Raw genomic sequence first — 27,586 nt, 5'->3', positions numbered from 1 at the left:
TAGAGACAGGCAAGTCGCTTGATGTAATATTCCCAATACAAAGATTCTTCAGACATTAATGAAGATGTGAGTCAATTTTCAATGTCAACACATTAAACACAATTGAAGGAATATTGATATTCGACACAACAAATAACAATAAAATAAATTTCTACTGAAACATTTCCCATACTCCCAATGAAGATATGGAAGTAAGATTCTACATACTAATAGGAACTCATTTTGGCAATTTAATAGAGTCGTTCAAAAGAACAGAACACGTGTTTTCGTACAATCCTTGTTTAACAAAGTAAGTAATGTCATCATAAGATTCTGAGTTTAGGGACAGAGTTAAGGGTCCAACATCAACATAGTTAAAATATAAATGAAAATATATACATATACATGTTGCACATGATAAACTCAGTGAGACACATCTAATATAATACACTGTGAAAGACATGCAAGTTGACAAAGCACACAAACATTATTGGCACATCCGAAGAATACAAACAAACATGGCACTATAGAAATAATGATTATTTTATGTTGCTTTTAGCAAAAATCCAATCAAATTCCAGCACGGGACACCAAGAATCAGCTTCAAACCCATGGGAATCAAACTCGGACCCAGGCCATATGAGCATTGCTTGACCCATCATCCTACCCCAGCGCCTCCACAACAGATGTAAGTGCATCAGCTGCATGTATCAATATTATTAAATACCGTTTTCGACGTAATAAGCGAAATTTATCTTTAAACTCTGTTTTTTTTCATCAAAATTATATTCCATAAGAGCCCCCTATTTCTAATTTTGAGAGCGCCCTGGGCGCTTATTACGTCAAATACGGTATGTATGACACATGTAAAAGATCTTTTACCAGACTGGACTACATAAGGCTCACATGGAATAAAGATCGATATCACAGTTATGGCCTGTTGATATTATAGTAAAACAAAAACATAATCATAAAAATTCATAACAAGACCAGCACTTATATATATATATAGAAGTTGATCTTATAAGACATTTACATCACACACAATGGCATACATATGCATCACTGACATGTTTCTTCCTCCAAATTAGTTGTGGTAGTTTAGAATCTGGTCACACAAACATTTGCTATCTTCAAGCTCATCTAATGCAACACAGCAATTACCCATATTGAAACCTCATCTCGGTTTCACACTGGACACATAATGCAATGCCTACAAACAAAATTGTTTTTTTTGTCATTCTTTTTATTGGGATGTCAGGAGGAAAGAATGGTATCTGTACTGCGACAAGACTTTTGTCATTGGATATTTTACAAAAAGGGACATTTTTTTTTATCATTTTGTCATGGATTAGAACAAAGAATGAGTTTTGTCTTGCAGTGAAAGCATTATCATACATGGTGATGGACACACTGAATGCTTCACACTCTATATATTTGTGGCAAGAGTGAGTTAGTGAGTATGGTTTTTGCAATATTCCAGCAATATCACGGCGGGGGACACCAGAAATGGGCTTCATACATTGTACCCATGTGGGGAATCGAAACCAGGTCTTTAACCACCTTTGTGGGAATAGAACCTACATGTTTGATATGTCAAATAAAACACTAGGCTACCTCACCACCCCGAGGGATGCTCATTCGGTACAAAATGTCTTTACGTCATGATTGAGATGATCACTTGGTACAGTGTATATATTTACATTTTGAGTGAGATGCTACAAAGATATAGTGAATATATTTCGGTACAAAACTATAGAAAGGCTCTGGAGGAATATACATATCTTTGTGCAAGATTGTTCATAGCAGTGTATGAAAACTATAAAATGTGGCCTTGCTTGAGGGGCTGACCATTTCTCAAGGGAGATTACAAGTAGGGATGTCACGATTCACCGATTGTACCAATGCATCGGTAGATAATTCTCACGATACGATATGAGATACATGTAAATATATATTGATACAAGCCAGCAAGTAAGACCAGACAGCAAGTCAGACCAGACAAGAAGTCAGACCAGACAGCAAGTAAGCCAAGACAGAAAGTGAGACCAGACAGCAAGTGAGGCAATAACAGGACGTGAGACCAGACAGCAAGTGAGGCAAGACAGCAAGTGAGACAAGACAGCAAGTAAGACCAGACAGCAAGTCAGACCAGACAAGAAGTCAGACCAGACAGCAAGTGTGGCAATAACAGGACGTGAGACAAGACAGCAAGTGAGACCAGACAGCAAGTGAGACAAGACAGCAAGTGAGACCAGACAGCAAGTGAGACAGCATAAGGAAGTGAGACAGCTTAAGGAAGTGAGACAGCGTAAGGATGTGAGACAAGGCCACCTACCTGGAGGCCCCTGGATGAGGGTGAAGCTGGAACTGAGGGCTCGGTCTATGGCCTCGTGCTGCTTGGTGTTGTTGAGAGGCAGACCCTGGACTGGGACCTCTTTCCCCATCTTCTTGCCATAGTCCAGTCTGTCCTTGTCTGTAGTGATAAGAGTTACATATGCATTACCATGGGTTGCAAGAAAGGCAGCTGGAGCCTGATAGCTAATGGGTTAGTGTTCAGTACCATCAAGGACAGTTATATCTGTGATATACCAATTGTAATTGTTTTCTTCTGTTTATGTTTAATATTTACTGACCCAGTTTAGGAGGCCTCCTGTGCAATGCAACACAGCTTGCTAAATCTGACTTGTCTCCACTCAAGCTTTGTATCATTCTCATTGTACGTCTGAAACAGAGTTAACATATTTTACTGACCATTACCGTCACTTGGTCATATATACCTTAACACGCTGTGTCCATGTCACTTGGTGTCACTTGGTCATATATACCTTAACATGCTGTGTGCATGTCACTTGGTGTCACTTGGTCATATATACCTTAACATGCTGTGTGCATGTCACTTGGTGTCACTTGGTCATATATACCTTAACACGCTGTGTGCATGTCACTTGGTGTCACTTGGTCATATATACCTTAACATGCTGTGTGCATGTCACTTGGTCTCACTTGGTCATATATACCTTAACACGCTGTGTGCATGTCACTTGGTGTCACTTGGTCATATATACCTTAACATGCTGTGTGCATGTCACTTGGTCTCACTTGGTCATAAAGTAAAGCAATAATCACTCACTCATTCACCCTAAGGACACTTCTGAAAAAGTCAGATACTGAGATAATTTATGGTGAAAACTTTTTACTGTTACAAATCAGAACAACACAATCATGTTCTTACCTGTCAACTTCTGACTTGAAGATGACCTCTACAGTGCCTGTACTCTTGGGAAAGAGTTCGTCTGGCACAGGACCACTGTTGGCATTCAAGCTGAATGTGACCGTCACAAAATCTGATTCCATGTCCTTGTCTTTCTTTCTCCTCACTTTCATGATCTGAGCATGACCGACCCACGTGTAGGTGTCTGCCTGTGAACAGACATCAGCTCCACATCCTTCAGACACCTTCCTCTTCTTCAAGGCACACTCAACAGCCTCTGCTTTCCTCCTAGACCTCCTCCTTTCTGATGACTTACTCCTCTTTGGGGATTTCGTTTGCCTTCCTTCTTTTGTCAGTGGGCAAGGGACTTCAATGACCTTGTTTGAGATCTCCTCATCATAGGTTTCCCGTGGCTCAGGTCTATTTTGATCAATCTTGATTCGTATGCAGAGATAGTCAATTGAGGAGAACTCCCTTCGTCCAAAGTTGTCCCTTTCATCATCATCATCATCTCCCTCTTCTTTCAACTTCTCCAAAGGTTTGCCTCCAAACTCAATGCACCTTTCATGCACAAAACTAGAGGGAAAAGTGAATGTCCCTTTGTAGAAGGTTTTTGTTTTACCTTGGTCGCGTTTGAATGTTGACATTGTTGATGATGATGTTCTCTTCACTACGAACTGCCGATAATGCAGATTCCATTTCCAGAAGAGGCAGCCATGTTCTCTGATACTCAGAAATTGACTCAATGTTCTTTTGGGTCGATTCTGTAGCATGCTTACTCAACACACCAACAGGATCTTCCATGTGACTGAGACACAGACTGAGGTTCTTGCAAACCTGAAACAATCTCACTTGTGGAGTGAGCAAACCCTTCTCTGGATTAGCAACCATCTGAACTTTGATGACACGTCCGGGTGTAAAGCAGTGAGTGAACTTGCAGTGGTGGAACTTGATGGAACCATCTCCATGCTCTGAGGTGACCATGTTCCTCACTGGTGCTCCAGTGGGCAAATCTTGTCCTTCTCTGGGTTGACTGTTGACCATCTTCTTCAATGCTTTGTGGTCCGGGCTGAACAATGCATTCAACATCTTTGCCCAGGTCTGTGTGTCCACAAAGTACACATGCTGATTAGGATTCACAATAGACACGACTTGCTTTGGCCGTTGCTTCTGTTTGAATCCTTGCTGCTTTTCCAGCATCTTTGAATACATCAGCTGGCTTGGACATGCAGTACAGTCATACAGCCTTTTCTTCCATGTTCCTGTGACGATTGTCTTTGTTGACCAAGGATCTGGTTTCTCCTCTGGTTTCTTACTGAAGTCCATCAAGTTGAAGGGTAATTCCTTGCTTCTGCTGGACACATGCTTCAAAGAGGGGATACAGAGCTCTGCTCCACTGTCCGAGACCTTGTCCACTACAGCATTAAATACCATTGGCCTCTGTGAAATCTTTGCAGCTCTCTTCAAAGCCTGGCACCCATTGCTGAAGTGTTTCTGTCTGGAAGTGGCATCATTGATATAGGCACAAATGTCAGCTATTTCTGATGATGAGTAGGGACAGGATTTCCCATCAAGAGCTGCATGCACTAGTCTGTGTACAACAAGGTCCACATATTTCCGGATAGGGGATGTGAAATGTGTATACATCTTTGTATTCAGAGAGAAGTGATTCAGCTCTTTTTCAGAGAGCATTGAACATTTGTATTCTGCAGATTCCATGATTTGTCGCCAGTGTTGAAGAGCAATTGCTTGGAAAGGGTGGACCTCATCTTTGCACATATTCCTTACAGCTTTAGTCAGGGTTTCATCATGAACTCCATCAAGAATCTGAAGCCAGATGTTCTTCTGGACTGGCAAAGGCTCTTTTCTCACTGTGTTGCCCTTGGCTACCCAGTTCCCTGATGCCACCGTCCTGCCAGGTAAGACTTCTCGTCCTTGCAGGTTCACAACAAGGTCCAGGAACTTATCCTCACTGTGGACAAACTTTTGGACATCCTCTGTAGATGGTGGAGACTGACATCTGATGGGGATGGAATTTGGGAACTTCTTTCTCAACCACTGAGCAATGGATTTATTGGCTTTCATCATGAACTCTTCAATGAGTGCATGGGCTTCAATATTCTGCTCTATGATTTCAGTCTCAATAAATCCTGGATCTTCAAATGGAACAGCAAACCTAGAATTTTTAAGTCTGTCCTTTCTCAAGTTCTGGGCAATTTCATTAAGCAGTTTGATATTGTCTTTTAGAGTTTGTGAAACATGATCCACTTCCTCATTTTCAATAACTTTCTGAGCATCTTCATATGACAACTTGCAGGAAGATTTAATCTTTGTTTTCATGACTGTTGGTTCCTTCACAAGCTTTCCTGATTTTTCAATGTGAAAGAAAATGGACAATGCAAGTCTTTCTTCATTAGGTAGCAGACTACACATGCCCTGACTCAATGGTTCAGGCAACATGTTGTGGGCCCTTGACTCGCATGGATAGAAGCTTGTGGCTCTTTTCTGTGCCTCTCTGTCAACAGGGTCCCCTTTCTTCACCACTGAGGCCACATCAGCAATGTGGACTCCAATCAGATAGTAGTCATCCTTGGCAGAGATACTCAAAGCATCATCTAAATCTTTTGAATATGCAGAATCTATTGTGAAAACTTCAAGCCCTGTGCAGTCAACTCTGCCGTCAGCAAGAACAGTGTCTCTCTTCTTCAGAATTTTACCAATATGAGCAACTGTGTCTTGAGAAAAGTAGGTTGGAACCTGATATTGCATTTCCAGGATCTTGAGACCTCCATTAAAGTCGGTGTCACACTCAATGATGTCTACAACTGCTCCAAGAGGGTACACATAGTGGATGCCCCAGGTGAGATAGACGACCAGGAACACATACCTTCCTCTAAGTCCTGGTTTCACATCAAAATATTTCTTGTATCGGAGTCCACTCTCATTGATTTCATATGTATCAATCCTGTATTTAGACAAGGAAGGGTATTTCTTCTTTGTAACACCATTCAAGGCATGAATCTTTGGCACAGTTTTGCAAAGAGGATGCATCAGAAACCCTTCATCATCATCACACGTACAGGCCATGACTGTATGGCTCTCTTCCCTGAAGTTGCTTTTGAGGACACCAACAACACGTCCATACACCTTGTCATCTTCCTCAGCCCTCTTGTATATCACATGACCAGACACAGGATGGGAGTGAGGCTCTGACAGAACCTCCACACAAACCTCATCATTGTTAAACGTCTGGCCACACTTGGACCTCCCGTGAATCTCAATATCAGTGTAGGTTTCCCCTCCTGACAACACTTTACACACAGCCTTGTGAGATGACTCAAACCGTATCTTACACTGCTTGTACTTCTCAGGCATGGCTGCCATGAGTCGTCTCAACTCAAAGTCGGGTTCCAGCGGCCTATAGAAAGGAGCCCTGCTCTGTTGCTTGGCCTCGATGCTCTCAGTCTCCACATCCATCCCCATGCCACAAGTAATCTTTGTGTCCACAACACCATTGTCATACATTTCCTTACTTTCTTCAAACCATGTCTTGTCCGACTTTTCAGCCTTGACTTTGGTCACCTCTGGCGCTTTCTCTTCATGTTGAGAAGAGGGTGATCCTCGAAGCTCGAAAGCATCCTCAAGATCTGATCCATCATCCCCACTCGATGTGTCCCAGGCTGTGTACTGAAGAAGGGGGTTGCTGTCAACATTGAGCTGTGAGGGGTCCTTGCCTGCTTGCCTGATGGGTTCCACGTGTTCTCGTCTTGCTGTTAAAACAAGAAGCGGATAGTTGTTTGTGAACCAGGAGCGAATCTTGTTCTAGTCTGCAATACTAAAGATATATCAATCAGCCTATTACTTATTTCTTAGTCCTGCATCAAATCTTACCAGCATCATCATTTTTAGTCTTAGCATACACCAAAGTCTTCTGATGGCAAGCAGATAATCAAGTCTGGGCAAGGAAGACCAGGGGTTGCTAACATGAGCAATAATCACTGAGTTCGGTTCAGATGTATCACTTTCAGACAGGAATTACGTTGTAAACACTAAATACTCATTATAGTTGGCTCCTACTACTGTCATAATTCATACACTTCTACATATGTTTGTGATTGTCCTGTTGCCACGACTTTATGTAAGTGGGCCCTCGTCTAGAACAAGCAAACCAGAGACTCCCCAGCCCCATTCCAGAAACATCTTACAATAAGCATGGGCAATACATATATTATTCAACAGAATACCACATGGGTCCACAGAGAGTCCATAACTATGCTATTTAAAAAGAGTTAAGGACTCATTCATATAACTATAATTAACCTGTAATGACATCACAGATTAACTATAGTTATACGAAAGAATTGGGTGGTCCTTAACTTTTTGTTTGTCGAATAGATATAAATCTATCTTCATTGTACCAATATCTTATTGACAGATTATATGGTCCATGTGTCTTCCTTGACAGGTCATAAAATTCATAGAAGATACAAAGATAACAGTATGACTCTAAAGTTTTAGTACATGGTTAGATCACAAAACAGTTTTAAACTTACGTCTGGATTGCCTTTTCTTCTTGAAGTGAGCATTCTTGACCTGTTGCGCCCGTTCTTGCTGCAACTGTAACACAAGTAAGTTCTGTTCATGTGATAACAATAATGAATTCGCAGATCCACAGCGGGTGCAGACATATGCAGACACATCATAGGTGAGCAGGTATCCCATATTTCCTCCATTAAATGCCCAATCATATATTTCTGTCAGACACTCCTTACCCCTGCTCTTAATCCAGGTCTGCCATCTATTCTGGGACCAATGTTTATCATTTTAATATCCAACTAAAGATTCACCCAGACCCATCATCGGTACTGTACACTTCTTTGGAACAAAAGAAGAATCTGTCAGCTCTAGACATTGAATTTCCACGTGATTCTGTCAAGGAGTAAAAGTATAGCTTTCAATCATTACTCAGAGATTATAATGGGGAGAATTCATGCCAAAAAATACCCAGCCTTTAAACAAGGCCGGCCCTTTAATCAAGCTTTAATCAACATATAACTGACTGACTAACACATATGTTGACATCTTTTGAGCAAACTTACATGGTTACTGAATGCAAATTATCAAAATCACAAAATGCGTGCTACTCCATGTATAACTCTGTAATGTCATATACTGAATTGAATAAAATTATTTTTTTTAAATAAAAAAACACACAAAATGCAACCCTCTTTTTCAAATAAAGTCGTTCCTATGCTTATAATAGTTAAAACATGAGCTTAACCTGTCAAGAAACTTACTGTTTCTATAACATGAAATACTGCAAGGCAGTTTCCACATGACCACAAGGATTACCGACAATAGTGTGAAACACGGAGTATGGCTGCTGAGTATTGACTGACAGAGGAGGGACATCATGTGGACTGACACCAGTTCATCAGTTCATGGCTCAGCTGGTCAGACTATTGTAGCAATGCTACTCAACGTTTAATAGGGATATTGAGATCCTTCATACCATTAACAAATATAGTCTTTGATAGGCATTTAAAAGGAGGGAGAACATGAACATTGACAAATATATATAAGCAATCAGTTTGATGTATCAAGCAATATCCTTATCAATAGTTGAATGGTATATATCCAGCTGTATACTACATTCATTATTGCCAAACAAAAACAGAATTGCTATTCATATTTGCCACTTCGAACTCATCTTCAGGTATATCTAAGAAGATGAGGTCAATAACTTGAGCATCATCCAGGTGAGGACCCATTTTTAGATTCCATATTAAATCATGTGTTTATCATCGCATCACTCGATTGAGTATTTACAGACTGCCGTCAAATAGCTGGAATGTGCAGCACATTCATTAACATGTAAACATGTTTGTAAACAGCAGGGATGTGAGCAGGTTTTCCCCAAAATAGAGGGAAAAGGCTAGGGGGGTCTCTAGTCCAAGTAGTCGTGATAGAAAACGTATGATGTCCGAAAACCTATGCTGCTGAAAGCTCTGATCGAAAACAGGATATTCTGTGCGGTTGTCCGGTTTTCAATCACATATATTCTATGCGGTTGTCAGGTTTTCGATCATATTTTTCGGAGTGTTTTTTTAAAAATCTTTGATCATATTTTTACGAGGAAGATAAAAAAAATTCCGAGGACTACTGTTTTTAAAAAAAGCAATTTTCCACGTTTCCGCGGGGAGATTCCACATCCCTGAAACAGACATGAATACAATCAGATAATTATGTTAAATGTGACGTTTAATATCAATTACCTGTGTGGTGCTGATGTTCGTCCCCGTCAACCAATCAGCATCTGGATCCATTGTCGGCTGCTGGGTAGAGGTAGACATCTCCTGGCGCAGCTGGTCCATGTACTTCTGAAGATGCTGCTTTATTTTCTCCTCCTGAATAAATGTAACTTGCATTAGTTTTTTAAGGAAGACTGAACAAGGGTAAAACCTCCATATATCAGAGAACATCCAAAAAATCTTAACTAATCTTAACAAACATTTTCTAAAACCTTACTGAGACATATGGTTGGCAAAGTTGTCAAAGGCCCTGCTATTCCCTATGCAGAGTTGTGTCCCTTTGGTGTGCCAGAAACATATGATCGCAGGTGTGATTCCCAGAAAATGTTTCTAAGTTTGTCATCTCCATACCCGTAATTATTGGTTTCCCTCCAATATAAAGACAACATTGGTTTCCCTCCAATATAAAGACGACATATCATGACATAACTGGAATACTGTTCAATGTGTTAAACCCAGCTGGCCCACTCACTCACTCAACCAAACATCAGTGATTCATATGTAGTTTGAATCTATAAAAACAGAACTTTAGTAGGGATATTGCGATATCTGTCATAAAACTGGAACAACAACCTAGGAGTACTTATAGTCACACCAACTTGAAATGGACCTGTGTCACAGTGACAATTTCCTATATATTCTTATGACAACATCCCCAAGCAATCAGTCACTTTCACCATTACACCGAATATATCTCTTTTAAATTTGGAACATATATGAGTAAGGCGTAAACAAATATGAGAATTGGCTCTCAGGCAAGGCTTTTGAAAATATAGTGTGTGGGCAGGTGTAGCTTTTTGTTGTCTTTTGTTGTTGTTATTGTTGTTGTTCAAACTAGTACGAAACCAAATAAACAGCTTGAAAAGTGAAGTAACTGCACGCCAGATTGGATCACATTGTTTTTAAGTATTGTCGCATTTCACTGCCGGGGTCATGTGTTCAAGACATAGTTGAGAATTTTTTATCCTTTTTTATGATGATGCTGGCTGCCCCTGAGAACCAAGACTATTATTTTTTTATACCTAACTTATAATGTGACCATACCTGAATACAGTCCTTAGCACATTCCACTTTGTCGAGTGCCGCTCTGTATTGTCCGTTCTTGTGAAGAGCTCGTGCCCAGAGCTCGTAGGGAATGTAGCTGCCGCAGTCAAAGAGCTCGCAGGCTGGAAACAGAGGACACAGGTGGAATAAACATGATATAACCTGCATTACATTACATAGGGATGTGACACAGCTCGCAGGCTGCTAGCAGAGGACACAGGTGGAATAAACATGATATAGCCTGCATTACATTACATGGGGATGTGACACAGCTCGCAGGCTGGAAACAGAGGACACAGGTGGAATAAACATGATATAACCTGCATTACATTACATAGGGATGTGACACAGCTCGCAGGCTGCTAGCAGAGGACACAGGTGGAATAAAAATGATATAACCTGCATTAGATTACATAGGGATGTGACACAGCTCGCATGCTGCTAGCAGAGGACACAGGTGGAATAAACATGATATAACCTGCATTACATTACATAGGGATGTGACACAGCTCGCAGGCTGCTAGCAGAGGACACAGGTGGAATAAACATGATATAACCTGCATTACATTACATAGGGATGTGACACAGCTCGCAGGCTGCTAGCAGAGGACACAGGTGGAATAAACATGATATAACCTGCATTACATTACATAGGGATGTGACACAGCTCGCAGGCTGCTAGCAGAGGACACAGGTGGAATAAACATGATATAACCTGCATTACATTACATAGGGATGTGACACAGCTCGCAGGCTGCTAGCAGAGGACACAGGTGGAATAAACATGATATAGCCTGCATTACATTATATGGGGATGTGACACAGCTCGCAGGCTGCTAGCAGAGGACACAGGTGGAATAAACATGATATAGCCTGCATTACATTACATGGGGATGTGACACAGCTCGCAGGCTGGAAACAGAGGATACAGGTGGAATAAACATGATATAACCTGCATTACATTACATAGGGATGTGACACAGCTCGCAGGCTGCTAGCAGAGGACACAGGTGGAATAAACATGATATAGCCTGCATTACATTATATGGGGATGTGACACAGCTCGCAGGCTGCTAGCAGAGGACACAGGTGGAATAAACATGATATAGCCTGCATTACATTACATGGGGATGTGACACAGCTCGCAGGCTGGAAACAGAGGACACAGGTGGAATAAACATGATATAACCTGCATTACATTATACGGGGATGTGACACAGCTCGCAGGCTGCTTGCAGAGGACACAGGTGGAATAAACATGATATAACCTGCATTACATTACATAGGGATGTGACACAGCTCGCAGGCTGGAAACAGAGGACACAGGTGGAATAAACATGATATAACCTGCATTAGATTACATAGGGATGTGACACAGCTCGCAGGCTGGAAACAGAGGACACAGGTGGAATAAACATGATATAGCCTGCATTAGATTACATGGGGATGTGACACAGCTCGCAGGCTGGAAACAGAGGACACAGGTGGAATAAACATGATATAACCTGCATTAGATTACATGGGGATATGACACAGCTCGCAGGCTGGTAGCAGAGGACACAGACAGGACGGACAGAGCCCAAACCTATATCCCCCTCCCACACTGTGACATGACATACACCGATACAACCAGCATTATACTGAGTGAGTGAGTGAGTGAGTTGGGTTTAACGCCACTTTTAACATTATTCCAGTTATATCGCGGCGTGTCAGCTTAATGTGGGAGAAAGGCACGATGTGATGCAGGTCTTAGACGTTTACCACTTCGGTGAAACCCACGAGCACGGGTATGGTGCTGACAAACCTAGAAACATAATCGGGGCGAACCGGGATTCGAACCCACAATCATAGGTTTCTGGTGTGCCCAAGGGACGCAACTCTGCACAGCGAATTGTCGCGCCTTAGAAGAATGGGCCACCCGTGCCCCCCAGCATACCACTGCATCGGTATGTCACACAATGGTGGCTCTGATGCTAGTTCCCTCAACACTTATGTTTCCCCTCTCCCTATGAACAGAGACTGGGAGGTCTCAGTAGAAGCTGCCTAGTACACACACATAGAATAGTATCCTTAAACTTGGTCTCTTATTAGTCAATATCTTTTCTCTTTATGGAGACATTTTTCACACTCAAAACATGAAAAAGCAGAGACAACTAATACTACATATACTATCTTATTTAACTTGCCATACACATTTCCTTGTCTCTGTCTTTTCCTCCAAAACAGCTTCACAAACAAATTATTTTATGTCTAATGTAAATTCCAAATGTTTTCAACCATTGTCAACTGTATTTCTTCCAAAACAATTTGGCCTACTGGAATGTCAAAATATATTAAGACAAGTTATCTCCCTTGAACAGTTACAAAGGTACCTAATAAATAGCTGTTCCAGAAAATGTGTATTTGTATAATCAAATGACTGATTTCTGGCAAAATTCAATTTGCTTGTTTGTGTAGTAGATTCATATCCTGATTAAAATCATTTGGCATACACACACACTACTCTCAGACGACATGTTAACAGCCTTGTTTGAGGTGAAGCTACTCAAATGTACAGAATGTCTTTACAATTTAATATTTTCAAACAGTCGGATTCCTAACAATAACAATTTGAGAAATCAGGTTTATTTGAAAGGAACTTACCCTCTTTACAATATCTGGTGCAAAGTCTGTACTGCCCCTACAACAGGCAAACCACATGACAAGTTATTCATCATATATTTCTCTTATAATAAACAAACATGAATACATGGGGAAAAATAACTTTTTCATTTCTTTAGTAAACATTACATGATTTTATTAATGTAATCAGTATAAAAGTGAGGTGAAATTGGGTTCAACGTCGCGTCCAAGATTATTCCACTTATATAGCGACATGCGTAAATGTGTGTGTGTGTGTGTGTGTGTGTGTGTGTGTGTGTGTGTGTGTGTGTGTGTGTGTGTGTGTGTGTGTGTGTGTGTGTGTGTGTGTGTGTGTGTCTGCATGTATAAGTCCGGACTGATGCAGATTTATAGTGCTTACCCACTGAGATACCACACCACAGCATAACATGAATACCCCACTCAGATACAGTATACTAACTCCGAGCCGACCAGTCCTTGTTTTAGCCCCTTAATGCCAGGCACCAGACAGGGTAACAACAAGTACCATCTTTTAATGTCTTTTGGTACGACGCAGACGGATATCGAACCCCCTCCAGAAGACCTTCTGCTCTCTATGGGGACGCTCAACCACTAGACCAAGGAGGTGGTCTTATCAGTATCAAAGAATAAACACTTTCAAAGTTTTGCACCTATCCTAAAATTAGCTACTTGTATGACATCTGCACCGTCACTTAACATCCCCGCAAGCAATACTAAATGATTTATACCTAAATCAGATTATTTCATCTCAAAAAGCTGCATCAGAGGGACTACAATTATGAATATTAGGATGTAAATATAAGTCTGAGGAGGGTTTTTTTAAATGATGTAACATCAACTTACACAATATCCGTGACTTACCACTTGGTAGCAGCACTTGGCCAGCAGGAGAATGAGATCGCCTCTTATCCTTGTCTCTTCTTTTTGGGAGAACCCTCTTCCAATGACCATGTATGCTCGGAGAAGGTCAAGGCACAGAAAGTAGGAGAATGCTGGATTCACCTCCATGTACTCGAAAGCTAAACACCTCAAGTCCCCCAGCAGCCCTTGTGTGCTCTGTTCAGTAATAATAATAATAAAAATGATGATGATGAGGGTGATGGTGGTTATGGTGATGATGATGATGATGATGATGATGATGATAATGGTGGTTGTGATGATGATGATGATGATGATGATGGTGATGATGATAGTGGTGGTGGTGATGATGATGATGATGATGATGATAATGGTGGTTGTGATGATGATGATGATGATGATGATGGTGATGATAATGGTGGTGGTGGTGATGATGATGATTGTGATGGTGATGATGACACAACTTATAGCAATATTCCTGATGCATGATGGGAAACATTATGAATGGACTTCACACATTGACGCATTGACCCTGATCTGATCAAACTTTCTGTATCAAATCATAAAATGTATAATCATCGTGACCATATTCAGAAAAATATCAGATATTACACTTCTGGTGAAACCCATCAGGTATGGTACTGACAATACGAGAATCACAATCAGAGTTACCTGGGACCAACAATCAAAGGAGTATGGATCGGCTAGGGACTCAACAGCTAGATCGTGAAAAGCAGCACTTACTACTACCCCCTAACAATATTAATCATATTTATAACATGGTAATTATTCAACCTAAATTTCGATAAGGAGATAAACATACTGTGTTTTCAATGTAGATATAGGTTACCTGTAGATTTAACCCCGCTAAATTGAATTTGGAACCGAACGCGCAGCGTGAGGTTTCAAATGTTAAATTTAGCGCGGTTAAATCTACAGGTAACCTGGCTCTACATTGAAAACACAGTATGTTTATCTCCATTCTACCATGACTAAATAAAATGCGAACTCTTTGGTGTTAGCAAATATACTGAGTGAAGCGGCATGGGTTGAGTTCAGTGTTTTGAGTGGGTTATCGATCTGAATTACGGAATCACCGAACAAAATATGGTGCCGTATATACTCAAGCAGTTTGTTTACACCGTAATACTTCACTCTAACATATGCCAGGCATTGAAAGCCTATAAGCACGGCAACTTGGTAAGCTAACAAAGGTGGGCATCCCTAAAGAAAACAAAGCAAGCTTTGCAAGGCTTTCGCTCTACATTGCACGTCACCATTATGACGTCATATCGCTCGTATATAGAAAAGCGCCAAAATTCCAAGCTCTCTGTGTCTCCAAAACGTAAATACATTCCTTGTGTAGATTTCTATCGTGTTTTCTGCACGAAATGTATTGCCACACATCCTTAGAATATTGTAGTAACCCCGTTTGTGCATTTTGTAACCTGTAATTGCAGATAAAATTATTTAAATATGCCTACCGACACTGACTGAAAATAGTACTATTCTATGAATATTAGCTTCCGCGGTGATGCGGCCGTCAAACAGCTGTTTCAATCAGAGGGGGTTTATTGTGATAAAATAACCTCTGATTGACCAATCAGAATCGAGTAAATTCCAAATTCATGGTAGAATAATAAATAAATGTTGATTAAGCATGTGATGAAAATGTAAGGTGAAGTATTGTATGTTACCGATTGATTAATCCTCCTATATATCTGGGTGTCAATGAACAGAGTCCTCCATAGCGAGGCTGCAGAATTGGCACAGGCCATGTTTAGAGCCAGTGCTCGGCCAGGCTCTGTGCCATCCAGGCTAGCAGTGATGTCCAGTAGAATCATGACTGTAACACAAGGCACGCAGGGTTAATGCAGTAGAGTGCCTGAATTAAATGGACGCTTCTGTCCTGTCAATGAACTTGACACTAGAATGTTTTCAAGCCAAGAAATGATGCTGTATACAACAAATAATCACCAGTTACTTACATGTACATGTTGTAAATACTTACCAGGAATACATGTATACAAGCTAAGTGACTAAAATCTGGTTTTATCACCTTCCGGACCAAATAGTTGAGTCAATGTACACAAAAATTAAAGAAATCCTCATTTTTAAGCCCATGGGCTAAAAGGTGAAAGGAACTATTTACTTTTATAGTTTTATAGTTATAGTTATAGAAAGGTTAACTTTACACCTAATACATAAAGCAAGATTGAGAAATCTGTGGCTACAGTATTATACAATGTTACTTACTTCTATAGAAATAATGGAAGGCTTGAAACATGTCACACCCCTGAAAAAACACAAATACATAAGTTATCACTAATACCATAAACAGGATAAACAAACCACTCAACACTTGCCACAAAGTTATGTACATATGAATAATACATAAGTTTGGGTTTGGATTGTTGTTTAACGCCGCACTCAGCAATATTCAAGCTATATGACGGCGGTCTGTAAATAATCGAGACTGGACCAGACAATCCAGTGATTAATATCATGAGCATCGATCCACGCAATTGGGATCGATGACATGCTTCAACCAAGTCAGTGAGCCTGACCACCCGATCCTGTTAGTCGCCTCTAATAACAAGCATAGTCGCCTTTTACAGCAAGCATGGGTTACTGAAGATCCATTCTACCCCAGAACTTCACGGGTCAATACATAAGTATCCTTATCAAAGCTGAGAAGTATATAGTCACTTATTTTGAAAATATGATACTAACAACTCTGAGATTGTTTCCCATCCATTAACAAAAACTTTAGTTTTTACTAATAAGAAAAGGCATGTCATGTTTTCAAGTCTGTGACCACGGTAACATACCTGTGTCAAGGCAAAGTCGGTGAAGTTGCAGGTGAGTATGATGGCCTGAGTCTGGAGTTCCGGGGATGCTGGAGTTCCTGATGGACTCAGACAGAGTCTCATGGAGGTCACCAGTGTCTTGCATTTTCCCGGGGTGAACTCTGAGTTTATGACCTTCTCTATCCCCTCCTCTAGGAGGGCGTTCATGTCCTTGGTCTCCGACATCATGTGCTGGATAGCCTGGCAAAAGAGGAGTCCAGTTAGACGATGCCTTGACACTATTGCAGCAGCTATTGACAACTGTTAATATTTCAGCAATATTAGGCAGGGGATACAACAGTGGGATTCACATATGGTTCCCATGTGGAGAATCAAACCTGGGCCATTAGCTGAATGAGCGAACACTTGAACCCCTGGGCTACCCTATCCCCTGACAAATGACAGGTGTGTCACAGTGAGAGAGTTCCACTTTGTATATTCTATATGACAGTGGGAGATGTGTTTGGATCTTTACCATGTTATCAGCAGCCCAACACAACATGTAACTAAACCTGTGGCTGACAAAATAAAGTGAGAGCATGTGTCACACTACGTCATCCAGAAGTGAGTGAGTGTGTTGGGATTAGTGGTGCTTCGAACAGTATTTCAGTTACAGTATTTGAAGGCAGCTTAATGTGGGAGGAAACCCCAAAGGGATACAAGAGGTAGACCCGTGAATAGGTCTTCAGCAACCCATGCTTGCTGTAAAAGGTGACTATGCTTGTCGTAAAAGGCGACTAACGGGATATGGTGGTCAGGCTCGCTGACTTGGTTGAAGCATGTCATCGATCCCAATTGCTTGGATCGATGCCCATGATATCAATCACTAGATTGTCTGGTCCAGACTCGATTATTTACAGACCGCCGTCATATAGCTGGAATATTGCTGAGAGCGGCGTAAATCAACAAACAAACAACAAACAAGATGTAGATATCTACTTGGTTGGCAGCGACCCAGGTATAGTAGCTGATATTCATAGATTAACATTGTGTAAAGCCACCGAGAGACTCGTGATGCTGTCACAGACAGCTGCTGTCTACCAAGGTTCCGTTCTTTTTCTGCAATCATACTGACCAACCAATGCACAGCTAGGCTCGCCTTATGACAAGTATACCAGCTTGGTTAGACAACAGCTTGGAGAGTATAACCGCAATATAGCTTCAAGCGGCAAAATGCCACAAACCTTCAAGAACTCCTGTTTTCATACATTTATTTTGTAGAATAAGTAAGGGATCTACCTGCCCCATGATGATTCCTTCTGGTGTGGAAAGAAAGGAGTGCAGCTGCTCACAAAATAGTTAAAATAAATTAAATACAAGAATTATAAACAAGAAAATATTGACATCCAATAACTAGGTGAGGTAAGCTGAGGTTTAATGTCGCGGGCAAGAGTATTGCACTTATTTTGGGATGTGTATGCATGCATGTGTGTGTAGGTATGTGTGTGGCTGCTTGTACTAGCCTGGACTAATGCCGGTTTTAGAGTACTATCCCACTGAGATACCATGTCGCTGTTTAACATGGATACCTCACTCACACTATACCGACTCCTTGCCGACCAGTCCTTGTTTTATTTCCTTAATGCTCAGCACCATGGAGGATAACAAGTTTTAACATCTTTTGGTATGACGCGGCCAGGGATCAAACCGCCAAGCAGACAGACTATCCACTAGACCACAGGGGCAGTCTATTAATTTACTTAACTGCAGCAAAAATACAACTAAAGCGAAACGTTAAAGTAGAATGCACATACGATTTTCATTTTTTTTTAAAAATAAACATACATGTATTTTATAAACTTAAAGTGACAAACAACATTTCCATAATCCTAAGAAATCTTACAGCAGAGTCCATTAAACTGTTACATGAAGAGGGCAATATCATAAGTATGTGTCTATAAATCGCTATCAAATAGGCATGATGCCAGGTGTTCTCAAAAAGGTGGAAGTCAATGGCTAAGGCAGGTAATTAGCCTGGCTATGTTACGGGTATAAATGAGGGGCGTGGAAAGCAGCTCGTCTCTCGCTTGTCAGCACGGCAGTAACACTGAACATAAGCGTCAAATTCTAATATGTCTCAAGACGATCCATCAACAGCGGGAAAACTTGACGCCATTTTGAAAAAAATGGACACTAATCAAAGAGATATTGAGAGTGCTGTGAAAGAAAAGATTTCTCACCTAAAAGAAGAATTTATTCAGCAAGCCAAAGTTTTGAAGAAGTTTAAGACTGAAACAGAATATTCTTGGTCAAGGGAAGGAAATCGAATTCAGTTTAATGTTAATTCGGAAGTTTAAGAAGACTTACTTTATACCAGACAAGCCATGCAGAATGGGAATTATGATATGTCAAGGTGTGTGGAAGAAGCTATCGGAAAATTAGAGATAAGAAATAAGCTGATAAAAATTGCAGATTCGTCGGAAGGCGGTTGGGAGACCGTTAAACATTATGTTTCTAATGAGTTAGCAGATGATTCGGATGATGACAAGAAAATTGAGAAAGCAGAATCAAAAGCTGTCAGAAAACTTAAATTGAAACAAAATCGCAAGAACCCTTATGGATCTCGTGCTTCTCGCAGGTCGATCTCAGCACAGCACGTACAATGGGCTCTACCCGCTTCTTCTCCTGTTGATACCGTTCCTATCATGCAGCCCTTTCGGGTCAAAGGTCCACGACAAGGATCGTGCCAATTTTGCGGCGAGTTCACGCACTACATCCGGGAATGTCCCAACCGCACAGGCAGCACAACCAGGGCGACAACAGGTGTCAACGCCACAGCAACCAGTGCCTCTCAGGCAGGATACAGACTTGTCAGTTAAGTGTAGTTTTTATAATGTACATTCGGAAAACAATATCCTTGATGATTTTGACATTGCCCTTACTAATGATTATAATGAATATGAACAGGGAACAGCAGAAATTATAGTGAAGGGTCAGTTAAAGTTTAGCATTCAATTCTGGTACAACGTTGGTGCGTCTCAATTCATAATTGATATTATAAACAATCCTTTTATTTCCAGGCCTCCAAAGATGGAGTTAAGAAATAACAGGTCGGCGTTGAGACATGCAGAGTTTGTTAACCAAGCTATTTTAGAATTGCATAAGAAACAATTAATTATTGAATGTGAGTCTCCACCGTCATCGTTAACCCTCTTTCGGTATCTATACAGTCGTCGGGGAAAAAGCGTTTGATTTTAGATCTGTCCAGAGTTAACAATTACGTTAGCAAAAAGTCAATCAAATATGAAGATTGGAAAACTGCACTTGAATATATTAATGTCAACGATCGGCATATACATTCAGCATATCATCATATAGACATGTTTGAAGGTGTTAAGCAATATTTCAAGTTTGTAGTCTTACCTTTCGGGTTAACTTCAGCAACTTATGTGTTTACTAAGGTTACTCGCCAGTTAGTCAAGAAATGGCGTTCTGAAGGGAAGAAAGTGGTCACCTTTTTAGATGACGGTATTTTATCAGCTCAATCGGAACTTATTATACGTTCGTCTGGCGAGGCTGTAAAAGAAGACTTGATTAAGTCTAGATTTGTACCCAAATGCGAAAAATCACTATGGTTATCTTCGCAGTCTATTGAGTGGCTAGGTCTTCATATAGATACAAACACCCTGTGTTTATAAGGCGATTGAAACGATTACATTTATTTTAGCGAATAGGCACTCTTATCAACCAGTGCGGCGTGTTGCTGCGATTATCGGACAAATCATAGCAATGAAAGTAGTTATTGAAAATGTTGTACAATTACTGACTGAGTTTCTCAGCATTGATGTTTTGACAGCGTCATCGTGGAACAGCAACGTTATGTTGTCGTCACAGAGCATTGAATAGTTACAGTATTGGAGGGAAAACATTGCTCGTTTGTCGAGAACAGTACTGATAAGGTGTACAGTTGTGAGTCGAGTTGTGTACAGTGACGCCAGTGATACCGGATATGGAGGGTATTGTGTTGAAATGGATGCTGCTTATTCCCATGGTCAGTGGTCACAGGAGGAGGCTAAAAATAGTTCAACATGTAGAGAACTCAGGGCCGTTTTTCTCGTTCTGCAAAGTTTTATCTCACAACTGAGACACCGTAGAATATTGTGGTGTCAGACAATCAAAATGTGGTTACCATAGTGGATAAGGGTAGTATGAAACCGCAATTACAAAGAATAGTTATGGACTTTTTTGAGTTGTGTTCAAGTCAAAATGTAAATCTGAATATGCAGTGGATCCCGCGTTCAGAGAATGAGACCGCAGATGTGTTGAGTAAAATTGTTGATTTCGATGATTGGTCCATTTCGAATCACATATTTAAGCATATAGATGCCAGATGGGGTCCTCAAGATGTAGATAGATTTGCATCTTGGTGGCTAATTTACCATGTTTTAATTCCAGGTATTATAACCCGGGATGTGCGGCTGTGGACTGTTTTACAGTCGGCTGGAAGGGCGTGGTAAATTGGGTTGTCCCCTCTATTGGTATGGTACCAAGAATGTGCCCGAATGGCATTCCGCATGCTTTTGGCCGCTTATCACTCGCAATTCTTCGTTTATTCCACAGGTGATAGAACACATGTACTTGCCAAATTCTAAACAAGCTTATGTACCGTCTGGGATTGGAGGTGGATTGTTTGGAGAACACGACTTGCTGTTTAATATGCTAGTTCTGCGTGTTGATTTCAGCATATGTTGAATGTGCAATTTCTGTTTACGGATGTGATAAGTTGCGCTTATGGAGAGAAGTTAAAGGCGTTATCTCCTGGTGTGAGGGGGTTGGCAGCAGGTTTGCCTGATCTGCTGGCGAATTGTATAGCAGATTCCACTACTAGGAAATACAGATATGGTTTTGATGCGTGGAAACGGTGGGCACATTCTTGTTTAATGGCCACGAGTTTACCGAATTCACCTTTACACTGCGCATTATATTTGCTGCCTGTTGTTCAGCAGAGTGAATCGTTTGCCCCTGTGCTAACTGCATTTTATAGTATTCGCCATGCTCATGTGGTAGTAGGATTGCAAAGCCCGACTGAGAATGGATTAGTCAAAAATGTTTTAGAAGCGGTAAAAAGAAGATTAGCCAAATGTGTTAATAAAAAGGAGCCGATTATTAGAAATTAGTTGATGTAACGATGCTTAATCCTACACTTTGTAATTTAAGGATTATGTGTATGTGCCTTGTAGCATATTCAGGATTCCTGAGATCTGCAGAACTATTATACATTAGACAATCTGACATTGTCTTTTATGATAGTCATATAATGTTATTTATTGAACAATCAAAAACGGACATATACAGTGATGGTTCATGGCTTGTCACTGGTAGGACAAATTCAAAATTATGTCCCGTTACAAGTTTGGAAAAATACTTTACCTTATCCGGAATATTGACTCATTTTGACGAATATATCTTTAGAGAATTGTTTACAGATGCTTTTACGCCATTTGTGTGCAACATCAAAAGTTATGGACTTAATAGCTTGCGTAGTGGTGGGGCGTCAGAGGCGGCAAACAACGGCGTACCAGATCGAATAATTAAAAGACACGGACGTTGGAGTAGTGAAAATGCCAAGGACGGTTACATAAAAGATCATCTTCAGAGACGATTGCCGTGTCCCTGTCTCTAGGGCTATAGACTTTCTTTGAGTCTCTGCCCGTGTCGACACTGCGACCGGGCCATTGTAAATATTGGTGTTATTTTGTATGTATATATGTCTGGGTATGTGGCATTGCATAGTATGGAGAGGAGAAATGATGTTTCTGTCGGTTGAGTGCATTATGAATAAGAGAGAGACTGCTTTCTCCTTAGCGGTATGCAATGGCTAAGGCAGGTAATTATCCTGGCTATGTTACGGGTATAAATAAGGGGGGTGGAAATCAGTTCGTCTCTCTCGCTTGTCAGCACGGCAGTAACACTGAACATAAGTTTTTTGTAATTCATTATTAATATGTATGATTGAACAAAATATTTATGTATGTTTCTGTTTGCAGAATTTCAATTCTGACAAGAAAGATTGTGCGATCGGGGAAGATGTGAAGTGTGGAAATTTTCATTGAGCAGTTCCGCCCCTGTCGGGTTGGTTTATATATGTACCTAGAGACCCAATTATGTGTCTAAGTTGGCTGAAGAGTCGTCGTAATACCTGAAAAAGTTATTTGTAATCCAATCAGTTTTGGAAGTTAGGCTGGCGAGCCGTCATAATACACCAACATGTGGTGTCCTCAGTATTTAGTGAAATAATTTTCTTTGCAAGGGAAATATCAGGTTAATATAAAGAGCAAGAAAATAGTATCTTGATTCACTGATTTTGCTTATCACAGCTAAAACAGGTCCAGGCAATGACAGAGTTGCGCTGTGCATGTCAGTAGTCAGTCTGGCTGATAGAATATACTGAGGTATGCGTAACTGCTATCCCAAACACACATAAACCACAAAGGCAGTCATAGCAGCGCTTTCCAGCATTAATTACATCATGTATATATTCTTACAGTTTTCACTTAGACAGTTTACAAAATGCCTAAATATTTCAGTCATTTTACAAATTTGAATGAAAAATGACCATTTATTGTATTCCAAATAATTGTATTTTGAGGATTAATTTGAGCACACAGTGACTGAAAATGATAGGATTTAAAGAATACGAAAGTCAATGTATATTTTACTTCATTTTTTGGCTTTCTAATCTTAGCATTATAAGTCTATAGTTATGTTTTATAGCCTGTTTGGCCTTCTCAATACTTTCCTGTCAAACTGTCAAATAAATGGACAGTTTTCTTTGTCGATTTATAAAATGAGAGAAATATTTAGGTATTTTGTAAATTGACTAAGTGACTCCCACTTTACACATTAGGAAGAGAATTTATGGATGTCATCTTCCTTATTATGGTGTTCCTCATAATAAAGTAGTTGACATCCATAAATTCTCTTCCTTATGTGTATCACTTCTAAATGCCTTTCAAAGACTTGACACATTGACTGTAACAGCCATGACATAGGCACCCTGTTCATGAAAGGAATTAGTCACAGTTCTCCCAGATGACGATTAGAATCGAAACAGTAGACAAACTACAGTCGGAAACAAGTATGATTGTGATGAATAATATCATTATACACAACACTTGCTATTATAAATGTATGCAATCAGCTTCAGGCAATTAACACACATACATCGTTCCTGTCTTACTTACTCAGTGCGTGGTGGGTTAATCTAGGCTTTTCATGCAGCTAGTACTTGATGCTTACAACACATAGGTATCCAACGAATAACCGAACTCTCTCATTCAAACTGTTTAAGTGGCCGCAGTTCAGACGACTTAGCTTATATATATACAATGCAAATGACATCGTCGCTATACTTATCTCACGCACCACACACACACACACATATATATATATATATATATATATATATATATATATATATATATATATATATATATATATATATATATATATATATATAACGTTCTTTTGCTTTATCAAAAAATAAATGTTTAGTGGAACCAGTGGCAAAAATAGAAATACGGAAACACGGGAAATACCAGGGACACACAATGCAAGGCTGGCTGGAATTGTGTTGTCCGTCATTTGAATGAAAGCGAAAGTAGGGACCACTCCTCATCGATTGCTGACAGTATCGACAGGAATGTACAAGTTTTCGCCATGTCAACACATGCGGAGGGAATATACGTGGCTTATACTACCTTACTTTGATCGAGCCTAATTTTGAACTGCCATTTTGCATGATATCCATAACCGAATATTTCAAGTTGAATGCACTTCCTGGTATCACGTACGAAAGGCACCTGCTGCTGCTATTTGCTTCGCTGCGTATTTTATATCTTCTGAATCCGCTTCTAGTAATATCTTAGTCAGCGTGCATATTGTTACTTGATAATTTTACAAATTTTCCTAGTTCCCTTTTTTAAATTTGTAAAAGTATGTACTTAATGTTTTTCCTTTAATCAGACGATACAGCGTATATATAGTATGTTAGAGATTAGTTGTAGACAAGTAGCACATCAAAAAGGTAAATATTTTGATTGCGTAATGTGAGTGTTTTTAGATTTCTAAGACAGCCTTGTTTACTAATGAGAAATATGTCAACACTATTAGTACTCGGGTATTCCCGTCAGTTTCCGTCAGGCTACAGTTGAATGCACATGACAGATAATGTAGATCTATGTTTTGTTTGTTTGTTGTTTAACGCCGCACTTTATGTAGATCTACATGTACAAGTAGGTTGGCTGCACAGTGAGTGAAAGAGTTTTTAATACACTGCCAATGCGCAGATCTTCCTTGAAATAGCAGAGAGAGGTTAAAGGCTGAAATACTATGTAAGCTGTGATTTATTATATGAGTCTTTCACTGACTGATATCAAAATTCGAATTATTGACAGGTAATTGTCGCGGCCATAAAATTCCCGAGCCCTGTGATGGGATTCGAACCACGGACCTTCTGATCCGAGGTCGGACGCCTTGTCCACTTGACCAAAGAGGTTAACCCCGTCAGCAAGCTGACACGGTAAGGATGTCATCTGAGGGATGACTCCACGCCCTGTTACATAGCAGGTTATCAACACACCCAAAATACACAGGGAACTGCAATAACACAGATCTACTGAAATACCGTGTCATCCAGGGCTCCAGATACCTTTCTTGATGTCTGTTAGACCTTTGAACCTGTTTCAGATTACTTCTAATTTGCTTTTGTGAAATACAATTATTCTGCAAAGATAAAAAAGAAAAGAAATATAGGTACGCAAGGTGAAAAGGCAACATCAGGTAATTACACCCAATAAGTACTTTCAATAATTAGAAGCTTATTCGGTCCATTTTCTATACAATTTAACACAGATGTCTTAAGCCACGTAGAAAAAACCCAGAATGATAACTAAGAACACTAAATTCTATTTAGCCTAAATTAAGTTTAATAAGCGTATAATTAAAGATTATTGGCATTGTTCACCCAACCTAAATGTAGTAGTATAAGACTTAAGGAATATGCAATAATAATGCTAAAATTCTTCCTTTGGCCTTCCTTTTAGTGGACTAAAAACGGGTTATTTATGAACAAAAGTATTATTGTATAGTATGTGTATATACATTCGCAAACTTCCTGGGATAGTAAGGGAAAGTGGTTCAAGACTTTACTAATATTCCTGCAATATCTCGGCGGGGACACGAAAATTGGCTCCACCCATTTTACCCATCACGGAATAGAATATATCGGGCCTTCGTGGTGCGCGGATGCAATAACCACGAGGCTACCACGTCGCCCTTTCTCAAAGAATTGTGTATTTGAAATAACCAAATGCAGTTTACTACATGTATACTGCCGGGCAAAAGAAAGTACACACCCATGTGTGATGTTGGCTAAAATGACACAAACAAGAAATGGTTAATCGATGGTGATGTAAAGTAAGAGTCAAAAGAAAGAATACCGTTTTAAGTTTGTTTAAAGTATTGTTTGCTGTCTATGATTATGTTTCAATTGAATAGCAAACATGATAAAATCAACCGAGAGACATAGTTTCCTTTGTATTTGAAATGAATTAAAGTTGCGTTTCGGACCTTAACTTTGCAGTGTTTTGTCCGGCAGTTGATGTGTATAATTCCTAAGTGTCTCACAAATAGAAGTACACGAATCCTGCACCATGACTGTGGAATATATTTATTTTATGAAAAAACAACAATTAAGAAACATTTACAAAAGCAAGTCTAGTCAGCTCTACCTAGCTCTATTCCACATATGAAAACATCATAGGGATTTTTTATTTTTTTATTTTTAGAGTCGAGAAGGTGATTTTGTGTAATATAAGATTTCACAGACTAAATGTGAATCTAACTGTTAACACTGCTACTGTTAATGTAACTCAAGCAAACAATAGACATTAAGAAATGATTAGGTTGTCATATTACAGTGGATAATTTAAATTTTAAAACTCCAATGGCCATCTTGTATAATTTATTCGTAACGATGACAGGAAGGAAGGTTATTGTGGATGGCCAATATCTGATTGCTGAGATCATGGTGAAACAGTCTGTTTGTGCATTGTCATGTTACGTGCTATTTATAGGCCATTACAGATCTATGTAAGGCCACAACAAACGAATGACGCGTTTGTTAGACTGGTCTGTTAGTGCCACTGCGGTTTCAGGAACCTGTTTAAGTATTCATAGCTGCTTGACAACACACTTTGATATATTTGCTTTTGTCGTGTTCCAAATAGGGATAACTGTCGTTAAAAACACTTGATACAATTACAGTAAACTACGGTTATAACGAACTCAAAGGGACAACTAAATTTAGTTTGTTATAACCGTAGTTCGTTTTAAGCATATATACAGCATTTATACAACAAATGACCGGGACTAAAAATCCGGTCTTTTCGTTATTACCGTGTTCGTTATAAACGTAGTTTACTTACACAATTTCAATTGTCTAGCTATCCACATGTAAATTGTTGCTGCTCGGATATTAGAGTGAATGTTGTTTTACATCACAATCATCAATATCACGTACATTATGCACTATAGGACGGACAAACCAGTGGTTGACGACATGACCAACAGTCAATGTCGACAGGTAAGAGTGCGTTTGGTTTGAACTGTATTCCAGTTATATTACCGCGTGCCAGCTTCATGCAGAAGGAAAGCCTGAAGTGATGCAGGTCTCAAACGTTTACCAT

The 27,586-nt window shown here is 39.9% G+C and overlaps 2 pseudogenes; one reads left to right on the top strand and one right to left on the bottom strand.

Annotated features, from left to right (window-relative positions):
• Positions 1–1,988: 1,988 nt before the first annotated feature.
• On the bottom strand, positions 1,989–24,157 carry LOC139479416 (3'-5' exoribonuclease HELZ2-like; annotated as a pseudogene).
• On the top strand, positions 19,455–22,951 carry LOC139479415 (uncharacterized; annotated as a pseudogene).
• Positions 24,158–27,586: the final 3,429 nt, after the last annotated feature.

Source organism: Haliotis cracherodii, unplaced genomic scaffold (assembly GCF_022045235.1).
Source record: "Haliotis cracherodii isolate W230 unplaced genomic scaffold, xgHalCrac1.p SCAF_4, whole genome shotgun sequence".
NCBI classification, from domain to species: domain Eukaryota; kingdom Metazoa; phylum Mollusca; class Gastropoda; order Lepetellida; family Haliotidae; genus Haliotis; species Haliotis cracherodii.
The sequence above is the reverse complement of the archived record's forward strand: the minus strand, read 5'-3'. Positions and strand labels throughout refer to the sequence as shown.